Genomic DNA, 21,448 nt, shown 5'->3' on the forward strand with positions numbered 1-21,448 from the left:
ACCTCCATTGGATGTTCCTTCTGTTGTTGCTTCAGGATATGGAGAGTTTTCCTTTTAAGGCCCCATTACTAATCTGTCTACAACTACTTTTGTCCGATCTTAATTTGTAAAGAAGGAAGACTTTGATCGACTGAAATCTAAAATTGAGCCGTTCATGGAACAGACAACCAAGAATCAGGAGTCCATTCAAATCTTAAGTAGATTGACCAATCCTACCCTTCAGTTTACTTTTGATTTTATTTGCTTTTGTGTATTGTTTTTTACTCTATATGTACTATTGACTCTCTAATGTAAATGTTTTGTTGTTATTTAAGTTATAACTCTTATATCCTTTTTGTGTGCTTTACATCCTACTCAACTCTTTTTGTCTGATGACAAATTGAGGAGTATATGGGTTTTTGACAATTTGTTTGAGAACATATTCTTATCTTTTAGCAAAACCTCCTTGTCACAATATTGTACTCGACTTTTTTTTTTTTTTTTTTTTTTTTTTTTCTGGAAAACTTGTTCATATTAAGGGGGAGCTTTACTACTTTAATTTGAAAAACTTTACATTTATCATTTCATTATAAAAAAAATTATTCACAAAAATAGATCTTTGTCATCATCAAAAAAGGAGAGATTATTAGAACCAATGTGGGTTAAAGAACAATGACCCTAAATTATTTTGATGATAACAAAAACTCATTTTGTTGGAGCAGTTTATAGCACTAACAATTTCAATTAAGTGCACAATTCCATTGTCACAAACCTCAAAGACCTTATGCTGGATCCTCAGATGATTGGAGAAGATAAACATAAAAAAACAAGACAATGCTCTAGACAATCTGTTATGTGAAGAGTGAATCTGTTAATACATGCTCACTATGATAAATATGTATTTCATGAACTTGGTATACAAATTGAACATCTAGAGAACACTCTGATGAAGTCAACATTATGAGGTCAACATTCTAATGAAGCCAACACTTTGATAAAGCCAACACTTTGATAAAGTCAATATTTGGACATTATCTGCACATCTTAGTAGGCTTATCCTCCAATTGAAGAAGCGTGTGACATCTTCTGATAGTGTCATCCTTTAGTCTTCCTGCCATTTCTATCAAGATATGTTGAATCAATTATTAAGATGAATTTGGACAAGTTATTAATGATGATTCAACATCTCTAAAGATTGATACGAGCTATTATTTGACATGTCAATTTCATGCAATAATAGAAATGGTCAGAAACCCTAATCGACTCAAAGTCTCTCTGTAAAAGGATTTGTGATTATCACTAAAAAGTAAAAAAGAAAAAACAAGAGAGAAACCTAAAGCCGTTTCAGATAAAAGTTCTTATATTAGTTATAAGTACCAATAAACCTAAAACACATTTTGAGAGCAACTTCTGTAAACACTCTTGTGTGAGAGTTTGTCATAAAATCATTATAAACACTATTGTAACTTGACCCAGTAGTGGTTGCTGCCCTCAGTAGCTTGACCATAATAAGGTAGAATGTTGAGAAGACTTGAACACAATTAGTTTGACTAGAATTTGTTTAGTGAACGTGTGATATTGTTGGAAAGAACTAGATGTAGCTATTGTCCTTTAGTGTGAAAGAACTGGATGTAGCTATTGTGTTAGTGATAAACCAGGATAAATTGGCTTATGTTCTCTCGGTATCTATTTACTTATTCTTGTTTTTAACATTACTAGTTTATAAATAAATAAAATTAAAGTTTATTTTTGGATACATAACACAATTCAAACCCCCAATTTCTTGTGTTTTTCTCTCTACAAGCTTAAAGTGTTTTCAAATTAGTGCGATTTGTAATGAAGAACCAGAACCATATTTATAGCTCTCACCTCCCTCTTCCTTTACAAAACTAAACATTGTGGAACTTTTTTAACATTGTTCAATTTCAACCAAATCCATTAGAAATGAAAGAGTGCTCTCAATTGGGTATTTAAAGACTTTACTAAATGAATATAAAACTCTTAAAAATATGATTTTTAATGGTGCTTAATTTGTTTCAGATACTAGTCTTGTTTCAATTTGTTTATCAAGACTTTAAATGAATCCATTCCAAGGATAAAAAAGTATTAAGAAATCTTTGAAATACAAAAAACTGATATTTGAAAGAGAATTTGTAATATGTATTTAACAAAGGATAATCAAAAAATTAATTTTCATTAACATTTCTTAATTCAAGGGCTTGGGAAGGAAGATGAGATCAACAAGGACAAAACCATCTAATCTATAACATAGATTTAGACTTAACTAGACATGGACTAATAGCCTATAAGAGACATGCATTCATAACCTTAATCCCATAATGATGGATAAACACCACATATTTAGAAATTGGTACATGCAAGAATTCAAATACAAATTAAGCATACCACAACAGTTCCAATCACCTATAAGGATCTATCTATCACAGTGTTTAGTTTCATTAAGTTCAACAAATGGGTTTACCACTATATCTCCAGCTAAAACCTCATCAACTACAAGTTCATGATTTTCCACCTAATCCTTGTACTAAACTTTTCCTTGGTAATTTGCATCTTGATACAAGTTCTAACACACGTAATATTCATTTGGGGTGTGTCCACTATGTATTGTACATTTTCAACCTATCGATTGTCAGTCAACTACACCTATATATTTCATACCATCGACATCTAATTTTTTCCGTTCCTTTCAATTATTCACAAAAAATAAAAATAAATTCTTTTTCTCTATTTTGGTCTAAAATTAAATATTAATACACGTTTTTATTTTAAAATATAAAATAATAATTAAAATAAAAATAAATAAATAAATAATTTTAAACTAATTAAGAATGATTTTGATTATTTGTAATTATATTTATTTTTAATCTAGAATAATCATACTTTTAATTAAGGAGAATTTTAAAAAGAAAATATCACTATTAGGACTTGACCAAATTAGTATTTTTGTTGACACTAAGGATTTTCTCTAATTAGTATTAATGTGGGTTATTACTTCCTAAAGTGATTTAACCTCATATTCAACAATATATAAGAGTCTTATATGACTCTAAAAGGGGACAAACTGATGAATTGACAAATTGATGAATTGATGAATTGATGAATTCAACTATATATAAGGTCGCTTGCTTATGTTATTTCTATATGTGTATAAACCTTTTAATTGAGTTGGAGCAACTCCAATGGTAGTTATTTTCCTAATAGAGACTACAACCTATTAAGCACTCACGTTGAAGAATAATGAATATGAGTGATTATTAAAGAAAAAGACTTGTTATCAGGTTTTTTGTTTGAATTTAGTCCCTGTAAAATCAAAGGCGATTGATTTTGATCCCTAAAGTCAAATCAAAAGTTTTTTTTAATAAAAAATCTGGCAAACTGCCATGACACAAAAGAAGACGGGTTTTCCAGTTAAACCTTGTTATTATTATTTTTGAAAAACAATGATATAAATTAGGTTTACTTACAGTTTTGATCTTCCTATTTTAGCTGAATCACGAAAATAGTACTCCAATTTAATTTCTCCTTAGTTTTGGTCCTCAATCATAATTTTGATCATAAACTTGATGAAGTGTCATTTTTTTGCGCTTATTTAAGCCACTTCATGGCTCACGATCTCGTGATACAACAATTGTACCTTATATCTATGATGATAAATGGTGTGATGTGACATAAAAAAATAACACTTCATTAAATTTTAGATTAAAATTCTGTTTGGAGACCAAAACTGGAGATAAATAAAATGAGATGACTTTTTTGTAATTCAACTAAAATAAAAGGATCAAAAACTACAATTAAACGTATCAATTATTAGTAGATTTCATTTAGTAATTTTTTTAAAAGTGGTAGCTTCAAGTAATTAAATATTTATTAAAGACCATTATTAATATTATCATTATTATTATTATTATTATTAATATTTGAAAAAAAGACATACGAATATATTATTGATGAATATTTTTTGTTCAACCCAAATCGCTTGAGATTTGATTTTGGATTACATGAATACAAACCCCAATCCATACTTCATCGATATTAGATAAAGCAAAATGGGCCAAAGTGTGAGCAGCCCTTTACCCTTTGTACTAACATTGTATAATTTCCCCATTATGTTCGAGGAAAATCGTGGATCTTAATGGCACTTACAAGAGTTTGACAATCTGATTCAAAAGCAACCTCATCGAGTCCACGTGCTTTGATGATTTGAATGATGTTGAGGATGGCATGAGCTTCAACCAACGTGATATCTGGTGGCCCCATCATCTTCCATGTTGCAGCCAAAATCTCCTTCCCGTTGTTGTTTCTGATCACCCATCTCGATCTCCACTCATTATTACTGGTAAGAGTCGCATCACAGTTTGCTTTAATCGAATACTTTTCAAGCTTCTTCCATTTTTTTTTTGCCACTTACTATTGTTTTACTTCTCATTTTTTTTTTATCTAAGATCTGACTACATATTTGTCTCAATATTGTGCAAAATTATGGTTAATTTCATGATATTAATAAATTAAATTGTACTACATTATAAAAAATTAAATAATTTAAATATTAATAAATTGAACTACATATTTAAAATAATTCAGTTAATTAAACTTAATTCAAAAATCAGTTTAACAATTCTAAATTTTTTTTATTACAAAATATTTGAAATTTATTTTTCTCTAAATAAAATATAGAAAATATTGAATTTTTTTTTGAAGAAATAAAAATAATTAAATCAATTTTTTTTTTTTTTGAAAAATTTTTGAGAAAAAAATCGAAACTTTTTTTTATATTTATTTTTCTCAAAAAAAATTTTCTTGAAGAAAATCGAAAAATTTTCTGTCAAAAGAATTTCAAAATAATTTTTTATCGATAAATTTTTTACATTTATTTTTCTTGAAAATAAATTGATATTCTTTTATCAAAAGAATTTCAAAATTCTTTTTTCGAATAATTATTTTTGATATTGATTTTAACTAAAAATTTCTTCAAAATATTAAACTAGTTTATATTTATAAACTAGTTTATATTTATAAACCAGTTTTAAACCGGTTCAAAACTGCACTGAACTTAATTTAAAAGTGGTTTTCAATAACTGAATCAAACCATTAATGTGATCCAATGCGGTTCGATTTTTGCACCATGAACACCCTTATGCCTGACACCTTTTGATTGTACTCGTAATGATCTCTGAAACATGTATAATTGTTAAATACTTTTATGCTGCTCATTTGATATTTAGACAAAGTTAAAGGAACATCTAGACTTCGCTATGAAATTCGTATTCTAAGTCTAATTAAAGCACTCTGAAATGCGCCGTTGGTGATTCTGTTAATGCTAGCAATGCTCTGATTAGTTCGGCCTCTGATAAGTGTGTCAAACATTTGATTACTCTGCCTCTGATAATCATGACAAAGAAGCGACCATCTGCCTCTGATAAGTATGACAATGCTTTGATAATATGCCTATGATAATTGTGTCAAACCTCTAATCGTTTGATAATAATATCTTATATATATTTTCCTCTCTTAAAACACCTCAATAAAATTATATTGTAGAAAGAAAAAATAGATCTCTTGACACACACCATGATTCATGAAATGAATGTTGGCAAGCATTTCTAGGCAAAAGCATTGAACACTTCATGTTATATTATGAATAAAATCTATATTAGACCTATTCTTAATAAGACTTCTTATAAACTGTGGAAATGAATAACACTCAATATTTCATACTTTTATCAATTCGGTTGCATATGCTACATTTTGAATACCAAAGATAATCATGGCAAGTTTGATTCACGGTCTCAAAAGTGTACGTTTTTGGGATACTCTAAAAGGTCTAAAGTCTATATAGTATACAATAAAGAAACACTGATTGTTGAAGAATCAATTCATGTAAAGTTTATGATAAAAAGCTTGACTGTAAAAGTCAAAGCTAGATGTAGATTATGCATATTTACAGATATCAGAGGAATTGGAAATATCAAAGGAACCAACGAAGCAAAATTCTAATGAATCGGAAGATGTGCATAAAATTTAAGAACAAGCAACAATGAACCTCCCACAAGTCAAGATAATCAGGAAACCAAACTTAGATGGAAATAAAAATCTTCACATCCAGACTCTTTGATCATAGGAGGTATCTGAAGACTAGATCCACATTTAAAGAAACATCTGTGTTTGGACTATTATCTGAAATTGATCCTACAACTATAGAAATGATAATAGGGGATCTTGTCAGAAAATTTATGCAAGAAAAGTTGAATAAATTTAAAAGAAATGAGGTAGGGGATCTTGTACTCAAGCCTAAAAAAAATAAGTCAATTGGAACCAAATGTGTTTTCGAAAACTAACTGAACAAGAAAGGTGAAGTGATTAGAAACAAGGTTAGACTTGTAGTTCAATGATACAATCAGCAGAAGGATATTGATTATACTGAAACTTTTACCCTTATGGCAAGGTTACATAAATCATTTTATATCAAATGCATGTGAAAAATGCTTTCATAAATGGTTACATAAATGAAGAAGTGTGTCAAAAAACCTCATGACTATAAAGATAATGTATTTCTAGACTATGTTTTCAAATTAAGGATATCTCTATGTGGCCTAAAACAGGCTCCAAGATTTTGGTATAAGTTAAGTATTTTTTATTTATTAAAGAATGATTTTGAAAGAGGTCAGGTTGACACTACTTTATTTAGAAAATCATCTAAGAATGACTTTCTCACTATCCAAATAGATGTTTATGATATAATTTTTGGTTCTAGTAATTGTAAGCTCTACTAAGAAATTTATAAGTTAATGCAGAATAAATTTGAGATAAGCATGATGTAAGAACTAAAATTCTTTCTTGAAATCAACATTCATCGAAGCCTGGATGGGTAATGTATTGGCTTCAAGTTCATCCTCAAACCCTACACTGGATAACGTCTCTTATGTTCCTATCATGAAATGTAACCTCAATCAACTAAACATTCTTCTTGAACAACAAGTAAACTTCGCAAACCTCGCTGAAAAAAGGATTTGTTTTTATTGAGGATGTTGCTGGTGTTGGTTGGTATGAATACTTTAACCTAAAACAAGATGTTGCTTTGGACGTTCTAGTCAAGAAATTATAGGGATTCACTAATGCTAACATAAACGGAGAAGTATCAAGTACCATGTTAGGGTTTTCCATCAAGATCACTCAACAATCCCTAACTACTATTACAAGATGTCCAAAGGTAAATTCAAAGTCATTCCACCTGAAACCTAAGTACAAGGTACTCTTCAAGATCCTGATTGGGTGTGTGGTACCCAAAGGAGGATCTATAGACTATGTTAGCAAAGACCACAAGGGTCTGATGTGGAATATCTTCTAGAGGATCAAGACCAATCTTCCCAAACTAATTTTGGAACACATGAAGTCGTGAGTTATCAACTCTAGGCCAGGAAAGATCAGAGTAAACCCACTACCCTAGACTCATCACTATTGTACTATCGATAACTCATCTCATTCAAGCCTTAGAGGAACGAAGAGGAGATGTTCAAGAGGAACACTTGGTTTTTTCCTATGCACCAGTGTTCAACATCTCAAATGTCATCAAGATGTGACTTATCTCTCCAAAGAATTGCATCATCTTCATCATTCATGAAATGTTCTTCCTGATTAACATTTTCTTCATATATTTCTTGTTGTTGTTAAATAAGTGATGTGTACACATGACTCCCATACAAGACCAATTTAAGCACTCATTTTAAAAATCCACCATTGTAGATGCTCTTATTATTTTCTTGCCTTAACTTTGTACAAGTCCTTTTTTTCCTTACACTATATCTCTTTTCTCCTTTTGTAGTGTTTATCTTAAACTACGTCTGACAAGTGATGTAAAAATAATACATTGAACAAGAAAGTAACCAAAGCAAAGAACCAAACTCAATATGAAAGCAAAATTTTCACAGATTTTTTTCATCAATAATCTTCAAACCAACAACATGAATATGAAAGAGGTTTTGATTTTCAAAGAAAATAATTTAGTAAAACTAGAAAGATAGATAGTAGAAGCATTGCCGCCGGATGATTGGGTTCCATTCCATTCCCCTTATTCACCAATGCCGACTGGCCAACATCTTCCATGTGTTGTCTGGCTTGCGACCGCACATCCGATTTTGGTTGGTATGATATCGCACGTAACCACCTCGTCCTGTTTCCTTGTGTTGCAGCTGCAAACTTGCTGCGTTTATGCAATGTTAGGGATGGCAATGGGTATACACGTGTATCGATAGTAATGTTCTAATATCCGCTTAATAGATATTTGACAAATTTTTAAGTATCCGTGAGTATTAACAAATATTGATGGATATCATCTTTCAAATAAATAAAAAAAACATTTATGTACAAAGAGTCTTTGTTGCAATTGTGTAGATTTTCTCCCTATTTTGTCAACACAAAAAAATATTAATGCATAAAACATTAATACATTAACAAATAAATAAAATATATAACAAAATTCCATAAAAACTAATAATACATTAGTAGATAAACAAAAACATTATAAAATATTAGTTTTACTAATTTATTATCGGGTACGAATATCGTTACTTCCACTTTCATATCCATTAACTTACCTGTAATCAAAATAACAATTTATTTTATGTGGCGTAATCGTTAAGCTCTCCACCTTGTGCCCGTTGCGAATATTATCTGCGATATAGTTTTTCTTACCATCCCTAAGTCAGAATTAAAAAAAATTACTTTTTTGCAAAATATGAAATGGGAGTATGTGTCAAGTGAGGATAATTTGGGAAGTTAAGGGCCCAAAATTATAAATAAGGGTACAAGTCAAATTGTGGGGTAAAAAATCTAACTTTTTTTTATAAATGGGCTTCTGATTCTTTTAAAGAAATTGGGTACAGAGCTAAAAAAATGAAACTCTTTGATTCAAAAGAAATAAAGAAAACAAATTCACTTTCACATAAAGTGGGCTGAATCTTTCATAAATTTATCTTTTTTTCTTAAATGAAATGAGATTTAATGAGTAGAGTAAAATCAACTAAAAATAGTTGAAGATTATCCAAAATAAAAATAATTCAAAAAACTTAAATATCTACGAAGTTTAATTAAAATCACCGGTTAAATATTTGTTATAGATTCGCCTTTGACTTATTTGAGAAACCTTTTTTTTTTCTCTGATGATGAAGGGTTTGCATCATTAATGTGTGTGTTGTCAAATGTCTACATTGCCTGAATTGATCATTTTGGACATATTCCATACATTCCTTGATTGATCTCTCTGCTCGCTTTGACTTACCAATTCTTTAGTTGTTTTTTGTTGATGAATGTGGTGTTTTTGGTAACATATTAGACTACTTTAAGGAGTTTTAATTGACTCCACAAATCAACACTAATTTTTCAACATGTTTTGCATTCACTTTGCATATATTTTAAAAAACTTTTTACATGATGATCACCTATTAAATAAGTACTCCAAATCAAATACGTTTAACCGTTAAGTTCTTATTTCTAGTTTCCTAAAAAGAATACGGAGAGCGAGAACAAGATTTTTGCCAAAAGCAAAGGATAGTAATTATGGCAATTTTATGATTAATAATATTTGATATTTCCTTTACAAAGAAACATACAAAATATAAACATAACAATTAACTTTTCAAAAACACAACTCTTTGAGTAAAATAGATGGCACTAATGCAACATCGCAATAGACGTAGTGTGGAGACCTTTACCTAAATCCCTTTATAAATTTCAATCTTTATTTAATATATATATATATATATATTGCTTAAGCTAAGTGTTTAAAATTAATAAATTATAAGTAAAATTATTTTAAATTTCAATTCTCCTATTTTATTAGGTTTGCATACATAGTACTCTTTTGATCCCTTAAATTTTATACTTGTTATAATTTTTGTCCCACCTATATTTTTCACACTAATTAGACAAATTTTTAGAAGACGTGATATTCAATATGATAATATAATATGATATGACAAAATATTAGTGGGTATATATTTATTCAACATATAAAACATTCAAAAAATAACAAAAATACTTTCAAAAATAAAAAATATATTACAAGAAAGATGAAGTTATAAGTTACAAAATTAAACAAATATTTTTGCACAACATAAAATTGCAATTAAAACATTAAATGATCAAATATTCATTAATATTTTGGTTGTTTTAATTTTGTTTGGATTATGTCCTCTCTATTGATGTTGACCATGACTTCATTTGCAAAACCATATTTCAATAAGAGTTTCTTCTCCTATCTCTTTTGTTCTCAAATACATGTTTAGATTGACTAATCTAGACATGTAAAATACACCTCCGAGGATTGGGAAGAAAAAAAAGTTACCCACGTTGTAGATGTATGGTTTGTTTTATATACAAATTGATGTGTGAGTTTTAACACTCTAAGTTTTAAAATAAATTATTTTATTATTTAAGTAGGATTTTAAAAAATTAATTTAATATTAAAACTGTTTAATAATTAATTTTATTACTTTAGAGTAGTTATTTTAAAGAATAAAAATTTGAGTGTTTTTACGTACACTTACACGTTGGTAGTTAATGTAATATTTGATTAACATTAAATGAGTATATAAGTTAAATTTAATTATCTTTAACTATATTTTATTTTAGTTACTTATTTTATAAATATTATCTTAAACATATCGTTAATATTATAAAATATCTATTGTTATTATAGAAGTGTTAAATATGTCCTTAGTAAAAAAAATGCTTTTAAAAATGTATATATGTAATTATAGTTATAATTTTAAATATGAGACTTTTAGTTATTATTAATATATTTTTAAAAGATTAATTACTTTAATTACACTATTTTGTAAAATATTATTTTGAAATATTAATTATATTTTAAAAATAAAATTATATTTATTTAGAAATAATTATTATCATATATGATAAGTATTTTCTTAGTCCTATTTTAATCCTAGAAGGGTTAAAAATGAGTTTTGGACAATCATACTCTTTGCACCCCATCATCAGGCCTTTAACTTTATGCACCTCTATCTGGTACTATTCAACATCATCCTCATCATCACGATAAAAATGAATGCAGTCCTCATGATCAAATCATCATTCTCTTTTTCTCTCTCCTCGAGCACTCTCATACAGAGTCGCGGGGCGTTGCACAAAACTTTACCTACCTACATAAAATCGACCACTGAATCTATTTTTGGCATCAACTTTATCAATAGTGGCATCGTTTCGCCGAAAAAAGTCACGTTTTCACGGCTGGGTGGATTGTATTTTCCCATTTTCCAACCATCACGGACATCGTTTTTTGATTCCTCTCGTTGAAACCTTCAGAAAGCACTACTCGATGCATGTTGGCGAGTCTTTTATGACTATATATTTTGCGTTGTCTTGACTTTGTTTTTTATCAAAAAAATTTAATTAACTATTTCATATTGATTTTTAAGCTTCGGGTAATTTATCAATCATGTTTTATTGACATTATGAAGTTGTCTCTGATTTTTTAACTTTTTCGTTGCACACCGTTGATTTGCCATTTATGCTGAAAAGTATTGTTGATTCTTGTAATTTGAAAAAAAAAACAATGAAATAAGGTAAGAAGCGAGAGAGATTTGAATTCATAACTAGAATATATTGTGAGCTAAATGGGAGAGTCGTGTTTCCCAATGATTCATTCGGGACTCACTACGTACAATAGTAGTCCTTTGAGAGATTAATTAATTAATATTAAATTATGAGAATTCTGATATTAAAATGTGAAATAGAAATATTTATAAGGTGTTGATTGCTTTAATTTTCAATAATTGTGTGGTATTTTATAATATTGTGATATTGGATGTTGAATTAATTTTGTGACTTTGTTTGATTTGATTTGATTTTGTGATGTGATAATAAACATTGAATGCATTGTGTGACATAATAATATTTGATGATAATATGTGACTAACAGTTGAGATTTTATCATTGTGATGAATATATTGATGTCACCTCATAATTGATGAAATATTGGTGATTCTAACTTATGTTAAAGATGATGCTTTTAATGGAGTATCTTAGACCAACGAGACGAGAAATTAGATGCTAAGGTGTTTGATGTGAATATTATTTTGTCATCATATAGGTATGACTAGACAATCCTTGTGATATTGGAGAAGTACAACTAGATGAGTTTGAATGTGGTGATCTATTGTTGAGCCATAAGGTAAGATTGTTAAACCTTATGAGTATTCCGGTTTGAAATTCTTATGAGACTTGGAGGTAGCCCTCCAAATTTTGGGAGCTACCATACAACAAATTTTATCTAGATTGTCGCGTATATGTATCTCGGATTTTGTTGAGGTGATCTATCAGGACATGACCAATTTGAATGTTCGCCCACTTGCGTAGTTGCATAGTATCAAGCCTCCAAACCAAGTACTTCAGAGTTAGAATGATACAAAAAATGTGAAGAAGTAGAGTCTAAGCTCGTGCATAACATTGCATTATCTTGTGATTATTCCATTGTAATTAGTGTGTATTGAATGTGATTATAATTTTTTCTAAAATTTGATGTTAATTATAAAGAGATGTTGATTTCTCTTTAAGGATTTTGACGTTATAATGTGATGTAATTTCCTTGAATATTTTAATAAATTAGAATGTATTAAGATATAATTTCTATTTTAATTATTTGTGTGTTCTTCTTACTTATATTATACTATTAACATGATTTATAAACTCACCCCTTTAGTTATTTATGTTTGATTGGTTTGATCATACATTTACGAAATCACACTTATTATAAGTTAGTGAGCCTTGAAGTTGAAATTTAGGAGAAGTTTCACTAAGATATCCGACGTCGTGAATATAATTTATAAGTTATATTTTACCTATTTAATTAGGAACCATTTCTTTATATGAAAATCTTGTTAGTACTAATAAGTTCTTGAAATTGAATTAAAAAATTATAGTTAAATTAATTTTATTGAGATTGCATTGTTTTGTTTAAAAATTAAATTTAAAGTTTTTCATATATATCTTAAAAGACGTGATATCTTATATTATTTAAAACAATTTTCATTGATACGCTGAAAATTCTTATAAAAATATAGGATAATTTATTGTATGTATTACTTTGTGTTTAGAGTATTACATGAGTTATATCGTTAGTATTGTATCTAATAGATTCATCACTTGTACGATAATTATAACTTTAAGCATAACAACCTTAATATATGATGATTTATTTGTTCACTATATATCACACATCATTATCAACCGTATTAAATATTTTTTTTTTCTAAACGATCATATTAAATATAAAACTAAAATAAATTATTATTTTAGATGATCATATTATCGTTATTTATTTATTTATGACTTCACATGATCATATTATTTATTACAACTCATTATAATTTATTCTGCAGTGGCTTTTTTGTTGTCCATATCCTGTAAAAGACGTGTCTGTCAAAGAAATAAAAAGATCAATTAGATATAAAATGAAGTGTGCTAGAAGTAATAAGAGTAAAATCACGTTCAAAGTTGCACAAAAAAAAAAAACTGTTCAAATTATAATTTAAAAGTAACAAAATTATCTGGCAAGTTACCTTTTAACGGCATGAACATTCATAAGCAGTGCACCTCTTAAAATAAGGTCGTTCGCATTTTGGACAATCACCATCAATATAACATTCACGATCGTCTATATAATGTAAACCTCAAAGTAATATTAATGAAAGTGGAGAAATCTTGTGTAAAAAATTGGGTTTGTATAATATAGATATCTCAAAAGGGTTTTAATAGTAGACCTTTACCATTTTCATAAAAAATAAATTTTATAATAATAAAAAATAAGAAAGAGAGATGTAATATTTTATTAAAATTTACTAAAAATAATAAGTGTTCATCTTTGGTATTTTTTAGAGGTCCACATTATTTGAATCCTACAAAATAAAGAATAAGACGATGTTTACTTTGGAAAAATATTTTCTATTTTTAAATTTTAAAAAAGTGTGTTAATTTTACTTTGAATAAGGAGTTGAAAGCCTTTTGAACCGAATAATTATCTATATTTTTTAAAACAATAAAAATGTCAAAAAAATATCTATAAAAAATATATCATCATTAATTAGTATTTTATTTTCTCTCTGTTATAATTGTTCAATTCAATAATCTTTTATTAAAATAAAATAAACATACATTTAAAAAGTAAAAATACAAAATATTTTTATAAAGTGAATTATGAAACCTAAAATTTGAGAAGGATGAGGAAAATAACTTACGTATGCTTTCGATTACACCATAAAGTAGGAAAAGATACACGATTATAACATAAACAATTTTGAGAATTGCACCCATGTTTCTTTTACTTTTAAGTAACAAATAGAAAAATGTTTGATCACTTTATTGTTTTTAGCATTTATAGGTTGGCAAGAGACTCTTGTTTAACTTAAAGTTTTTATTAATGCCTCTTGATTAAATTGATGGGTCATTTTTGTTTCTTTTACTAACTGAATTTACTAACTCAATTGACTACTTGTCTTTATCTATCACATTAAAATATTTTTTTAAAACAAATGTTTGAAATTAGAAGTTCAAAAAAAAATTATGAAGTGATCAAACAATTTATAGTACTTATAGGTTGGCAAGAAACCCTTATTTAAATTAAAATAATTATTGATGTCACTTAATTAAATTGATGAGTCATGTTTATCTTCTTTATATTTTATATTAAAATATTGTTAGTTATCAGATTTTAGTTTTTTTATCTACTTTCGTAGATTGTGATAAACATAGACAAAATTTTAAAAGGAATTTGTATGCTTTCAAAATGTATATAAGTATATATAATCTAAACAAATAATAAATGATAAATATATATCATTTCCATGAGATTTGTTTAGTTAATTTATATTAAGTCATTATCTAGATTAATTAGTGGAGAAAAATTGGTAAAAAATGTTTATATCTATTGTACTAAAAAATTCAATACCACAAATGTATGTCAAATGTTTCAACAGTCAAGTGACAAATAATATTGATTTTCACAAGTTTTGTTCATAGATATGTATTTAGTCTTTAGAATTGGTTTTAATTTAAAGTTGTCTATTTTGTCTCTTATTAAACATGATTTTTACTTTATATTTTACACCTTTTGAGATGAAATAGAATTTTATTTCATTAGATGTTGGCTCTCATCAAATTGTTAGGGACATTCAATTAACATTTCAAACTTTTGTTTTAGAAACCATATTTCAGGTCGGTTTTGTGAGACTCGCCCAAATTTTCATTAAAAGCAAATTCAAAATATGGGGTTTACCACTTCTTCACTAGATTAAAATATTTGGCATGAAGGCCATGTTTAGTGGTGGCTATCTTGGTAGTCTCCAACAATTTTTTATATTTAAAATAGACTATAAAAAAATTAAATAAAAAAACTTAATTATAAAAATATACTGTCTTTTTCAACTTAATTAGTTTCAATTGTGTATATTGTAAGTTTCTTCTAGCATACAAAAATCAAATCAATATATGATCAACTCAAAAGTTTATAAGAAATCTATTAAATTAATTTCTTTATTTTAGCTAAAACTAAACCAAACAAAATAAATTCTAACATCTATTAATTTAAATATGGTTTCACGTCATTTAAAATCAACTACCAACATCTAAACGAAACAATTGTTTTTATTTCGCACTATATCAATAGAGTTATCTTAGAAAATGTGTGTCTTTAATCAAGTATTTTTTAATAATTTATATACTATATTTTTTTGATTGTTGTTTATGTACTCCTATCCTAAAAAATTTGATGCAGTTGTTTTAATGGTATTACAAATCTGGCGTTTGAATTATTATTTTAGATTATTATAAATGTTAAATAAATTTTTAGTCACTTTAAAATTTTAAAATTTCATTTTTATTCCTAGTTAAACAAAAGATTTTTTTAGTCTCGATAAAATTATCATGCAAATAGTTTTAGTCTCAATTGAAATGTCAACATATATTCTTTTTAACAATCTTTTGCAAACATGTGTAAAATATTATAAAAAATTTCTTCACAAAAATTTAAATTTTTTTAACTTTAGATCAATTAATTATAAAATTTTAAATGCTATAAACTCAAGATAAAAGAAATAAAAATATAGATTAGAAAACAAATTTTGAACTCTCTTTTTATGGGAACTTTTTATAATATGTTAAACATTACTTCTAAAAAATCATTCTAAAATATTTGGTGACATTTCAGTGAGACTCACACTACTTGTATGATAATTTTATAGTGATTAAAAAATGTGATTTTTTTACAGAGATTAAATACAAAATTAAATCCACATGTAATTCTTTATTGATTTGGTTCAAATGTTGTGAGAAAAATTGTGAATGCTCAACTAAAAAATCTATCTTTGTAGTTCAAATTTTTTTTCTTGGAAATCAAATCAATATGTTACAATGTAGCTCCATCTCTCCCAAACATGTGAAGCTCTTCTATTTGATTCACCCTCTCTTTCTCTACCATTGAGTTTACAATTTTTTATTTTTGTGTGCTTACAATTGTAAATTGGTAACTTATAATTCTAATATACAATAAAATATTATATTTAATCAATTAAAATTTTAAAAATTCGACATCCTTAAAAAATTTGTCTATACATCACCGCTAGCCATGTTGGCTCGTCCTTCTTTGTTATCAAACATAGATTAAAGTCATCTTATGTTTCCACGAGACTCTTATTCTTTCCATTGAAACCATTCTTCTTGGGTTTCTTGTTGTTTTCCTTCTTGTCTATTGTAGGAAAGTGCTTATGGTGCTTCCCTTTCTTACTCTACGTTTGTTGAATCTTTCTAGAGATGAATAAAAGTTCATTGCTTAATTCTGATGGGAAATTCAACAACAAATATAATAACAACTCTAACAGAGCAATATGCAGCGGATAATCAATTTCCCAAACTTGCAAGAATCTGTGAGGAGCAATCAACAAATAATCACAGCAACTAAAATCACCATCACAAATGACACAATAATTTTTAACGTGGAAAAACCTTCTCAATGTGAGAAGTAAACAACCACGGGACCAAGCCAGTAATAAAGCTCCACTATGATCAAAATATGGGTACAAAGAGTTTCTAATATGGCACAAATTCGTACTCAGTAACCAGCCAAAAACAGCAAGGTAACTAGCACAACAATCAGCCAACACAATGAGAAAACAAACATGAAATTGAGAAAAAAGTTCAGCAAAAAAAACCAGAAAAACTGCTGCTGTCCGAGTCCAATTTCTCCCACCTCAGACCTCTGATCGACGATCCAAACGGTCAGAATGAAGTACCACGAGTCACGAACCTGCTGTCCAAATTTCAGCCCGATCCGACGGTGAACGAAGGAGAAATCGTGAATTTAGTGCAGCTGCTCTGTTTTATACGAAAATAGGGTTTGCTCTTCCTCTCTCACTTTTCTCTTTGCCTCTCTCTCTGAATTCAGCTCTTTCACGCCCACTAATCTGACCTCTCTCCACTTGGATAAGTGAGACACATGGACTTGCACATATTGGGCCTTTCTCCACATAGGAAGGGAGCCCAAAACCCAACATATCTCCCCCTCACAACTATGTGGAGGTGACCGCCAAACCGGCGATCTCACAACAAGTTTCAAACTTGCTTCTCGGTAATGCCTTGGTCATCATATCAACACCATTATCATCTGTATGAACCTTGGCCAATTCCAACAACCCAGCATCCAAAAACATCACGTATCCAATGATACCTAACATCAATGTGCTTGGACCTAGAATGAAAGGTTGAGTTCTTACCAAGATGAATTGCACTTTGACTATCACAAAATAGCAAATACTTATCTTGAACAAAACCAAGCTCCTGCAAGAATTTCCTCAACCATAACAATTCCTTGCATGCTTCTGTAATGGCAATGAACTCTGCCTCAGTAGTGGACAATGCAACACACCTCTGCAATCTGGATTGCCATGCCACAACTCCCCCTGCAAGCTTAATCAAGTAGCCTGAAGTAGACTTTCTGGAATCAATGTCTCCAGCCATATCAGAATCAGTATATCCCACAAGAGTAGGCTTATCACCTCCAAAACAAAGCCTCAAACTGGTAGTACCACGAAGATACCTCAAAATCCATTTCACAGCATTCCAATGCTCTCTACCTAGATTAGACAGAAATCTACTAACTGTACCAACAGCATGTGCAATATCAGGCCTTGTACACACCATTGCATACATTAAACTACCCACAGCAGATGCATAAGGAACTACCCATAGCAGATGCATAAGGACTCTAACTAGTACTCAATTTAAAATGAGTAGCAAGAGGAGTACTTACAGCCTTAGCATATTCCATCTGGAACCTCTGTAACAGTCTTTCAACATAGTGTTCTTGTGACAGCCAAAGTTTCTTCTTGTTCCTGTCACGCATGATTCTTATACCAAGAATCTGCTTAGCAGCTCCCATGTCTTTCATGGCAAATGACTCGCCCAATTGCTTCTTCAACCTGTTAATCATGGAAATATTTTTCCCAACAATAAGCATGTCATCAACATACAATAACAAGATAATGAAATCATCATCAGCAAACTTTTTAACAAAGACACAGTGATCAGAAGTAGTCTTCCTGTAGCCTTGCTCACACATAACTGACTCAAACTTCTTGTACCACTGACGCGGGGCCTGCTTCAAACCATATAGACTCTTTCTGAGCCTACACACATAGTCTTCTTTGCCTTTAACAAGAAAACCATCAGGTTGCTTCATGTAAATCTCTTCCTCCAAATCACCATGAAGGAAAGCAGTTTTTACATCCATTTGCTCTACCTCCAAATCAAGAGTAGCAGCCAAACTCAACACAGTTCTAATGGATGACATCTTCACCACAGGAGAAAAAATCTCATTGAAATCAACACCCTTTCTCTGTCTGAAACCTCTCACAACTAATCTGGCTTTATATCTTGAAGATGTAGAATTGTTTTCTTGCTTCACTCTGAAGATCCACCTGTTTTCCAAAGCCTTCTTTCCCTTAGGTAGTTTCACCAAATCAAAAGTGTGATTATCATGCAAAGACTTCATTTCATCTTGCATAGCATCCAACCACTTCTTCTTTTCATCACTCTCCATGGCTTCATCATAACATTCAGGTTCGCCTCCATCAGTCAAGGTAACATAGTCATCAGAAGGATACCTGGTGGATGGTTTCCTCTGCCTAGTAGACCTCCAAACTTGAGCTTGAGGTGGTTCAGGAGCATCACCAAGATCCTCATCTTGTGACATCTCATGTTCTTCTTCAGCATCATCATTAGGAACATCAAAATCATCTCCAAGCTGCTGATCACCAACATCACCATGTTGCTCATCATTCTGAACATTATTTTCAGCAGTATCCAGATCATGTGTAGGCATCCGAACTGGATCAACATCAGACAAACCATTATCAATCTCAGGTGTAGTCTTCTCCATCTTATCAATGTCTTCAATGGTTTGGTCTTCCATGAACTTCACATCACGGCTTCTAACAGCTTTCTTCTCAACTGGATCAAACAGCTTGTAGCCAAATTCATCCTGACCATAACCGATAAAGATGCACTGTCTTGTCTTCCCATCCAACTTGGATCTCTCATCCTTTGGAACATGCACATATGCTTTGCAACCGAAGACACGCAAATGATCATACCTGACATTCTTGCCAAACCAAATCTTGTCTGGCACCTCAGCATTCAAAGCAGCTGCAGGACTCAGATTAATAACATGCATTGCTGTGTACAATGCTTCACCCCAGAAATGCTTAGGCAACTTTGCTTCAGAAAGCATACACCTAACTCTTTCAATCAATGTCTTGTTCATTCTCTCTGCTAAACCATTCAGCTGAGGGGTTTTAGGAAGAGTCTTTTCATGTTTGATACCGTGCTGCTTGCAATAAACATCAAATGGTCCACAATACTCACCACCATTGTCAGTACGAATGCATTTCAACTTCTTGCCTGACTGTCTCTCCACCATAACATGGAACTCTTTGAATTTCTCCAGAACTTGGTCTTTTGTCTTCAAAGCATAGACCCAAAGCTTTCTGGAACAATCATCAATAAAAGTAATAAAGTAAAGTGCACCACTAATTGACTTTACCTTCAACGGGCCACAAACATCAGAATGCACCAATTCAAGCAACTCTGACTTCCTTGAGGAAGGATGTTTCTTGAAGGATACTCTAGTCTGCTTACCAGCCATGCAATGAGAACATTTCTCCAACTCTGCACTCTTTAATCCCGGAAGTACATCCTTTTTAGCTAAACAATTCAGCCCCTTTTCACTGATATGACTAAGCCTGTGGTGCCACAAAGAAGCCTCCATATCCATGGCATTCACACTGTCTTTAGCAACCAATGCTTTAGTCCAATACAGTTTATTAATTTTCTCCCCTCTGGCCACAACTAAGTTACCTCTGGTGAGTTTCCATTTTCCTGAACCAAAGTGATTATCATAACCACCATCATCAAGCATCTGCACAGAGATCAAATTAAAGCGAACATCTGGAGCATGTTTGACTCCTCTAAGCAACAACTGCACTCCCATGTTGGTCTGCAAACAAACATCACCAATACCAACTACCTTGGACACACCATCATTACCCATCTTCAACACTCCAAAGTCACCAGAAGTGTAAGATGTGAAGAACTCCTTCCTTGGTGTAACATGCAGTGTAGCACCACTATCAATAATCCACATGCTCTCATCTGATACAAGATTGACTGAGTCATAGTCACGGAGAATAATCAGATCATCACAAGTAGCAGTAGTAACACGGTCATCATCATCATGATTCTTATCTCTCTGCTTACTGTTATTGTTTTTGCTCTCCCTTTTCCATATGAAACAGTTCCTCTGTATGTGCCCCATTTTGTGACAATAATTGCACTCCACATTCTTGTATCTGGACTTGGACTTACTTCTGTTGTTCTCTCTACTCGCACTTCTGTTATTCTGTCTGTTCCCTTTCGGTTCCTTCCTTTGACTTCGGCCCATGTTCTCAGTGACAAGTACCTCAGAATGAAATGAAGTACCTTGTGCCTTCCTTCTCATCTCCTCATTAAGAACACTTCCCTTTACACTTTGCAAAGAGACAACACCATCAGAAGCTGAGTTTGTAATTGAAACCCGAAAAGTTTCCCAAGAATCTGGTAGAGTATTCAGTAGCCATAGTCCCAACACTTCATCATCAAATTTGATACCCATACCTGACAATTGATCTAGGAGCCCTTGAAAATCATTTAAATGATCTGAAATAGAAGTCCCCTCCTTGTACCTCAAATTCATCAAGGAGTTCAACAAATACAACTTATTATTCCCTGATTTAGAAGCATACAAAGATTCAATCTTCTTCCACAAGGATCTTGCATGTTCCTCATTAGCAATGTGATTATAAACATTGTCTTCTACATATTGCCGAATAAAACCACAGACCTGCTGATG

General features: G+C 30.3%; 1 long non-coding RNA gene across 1 annotated transcript; it reads right to left on the reverse strand.

Moving 5' to 3' along the window:
- Positions 1-13,277: 13,277 nt before the first annotated feature.
- LOC105851346 (uncharacterized) lies at positions 13,278-14,375 on the reverse strand. Its single transcript, XR_001143072.3, has 3 exons — positions 14,250-14,375; positions 13,575-13,669; positions 13,278-13,431 (listed from the first exon to the last, which is right to left on the reverse strand). It is a non-coding gene; the product is annotated as an uncharacterized lncRNA (long non-coding RNA).
- Between the last annotated feature and the right edge of the window lie 7,073 nt (positions 14,376-21,448).

This window comes from Cicer arietinum, chromosome 3 (assembly GCF_000331145.2).
Source record: "Cicer arietinum cultivar CDC Frontier isolate Library 1 chromosome 3, Cicar.CDCFrontier_v2.0, whole genome shotgun sequence".
Taxonomy (NCBI): domain Eukaryota; kingdom Viridiplantae; phylum Streptophyta; class Magnoliopsida; order Fabales; family Fabaceae; genus Cicer; species Cicer arietinum.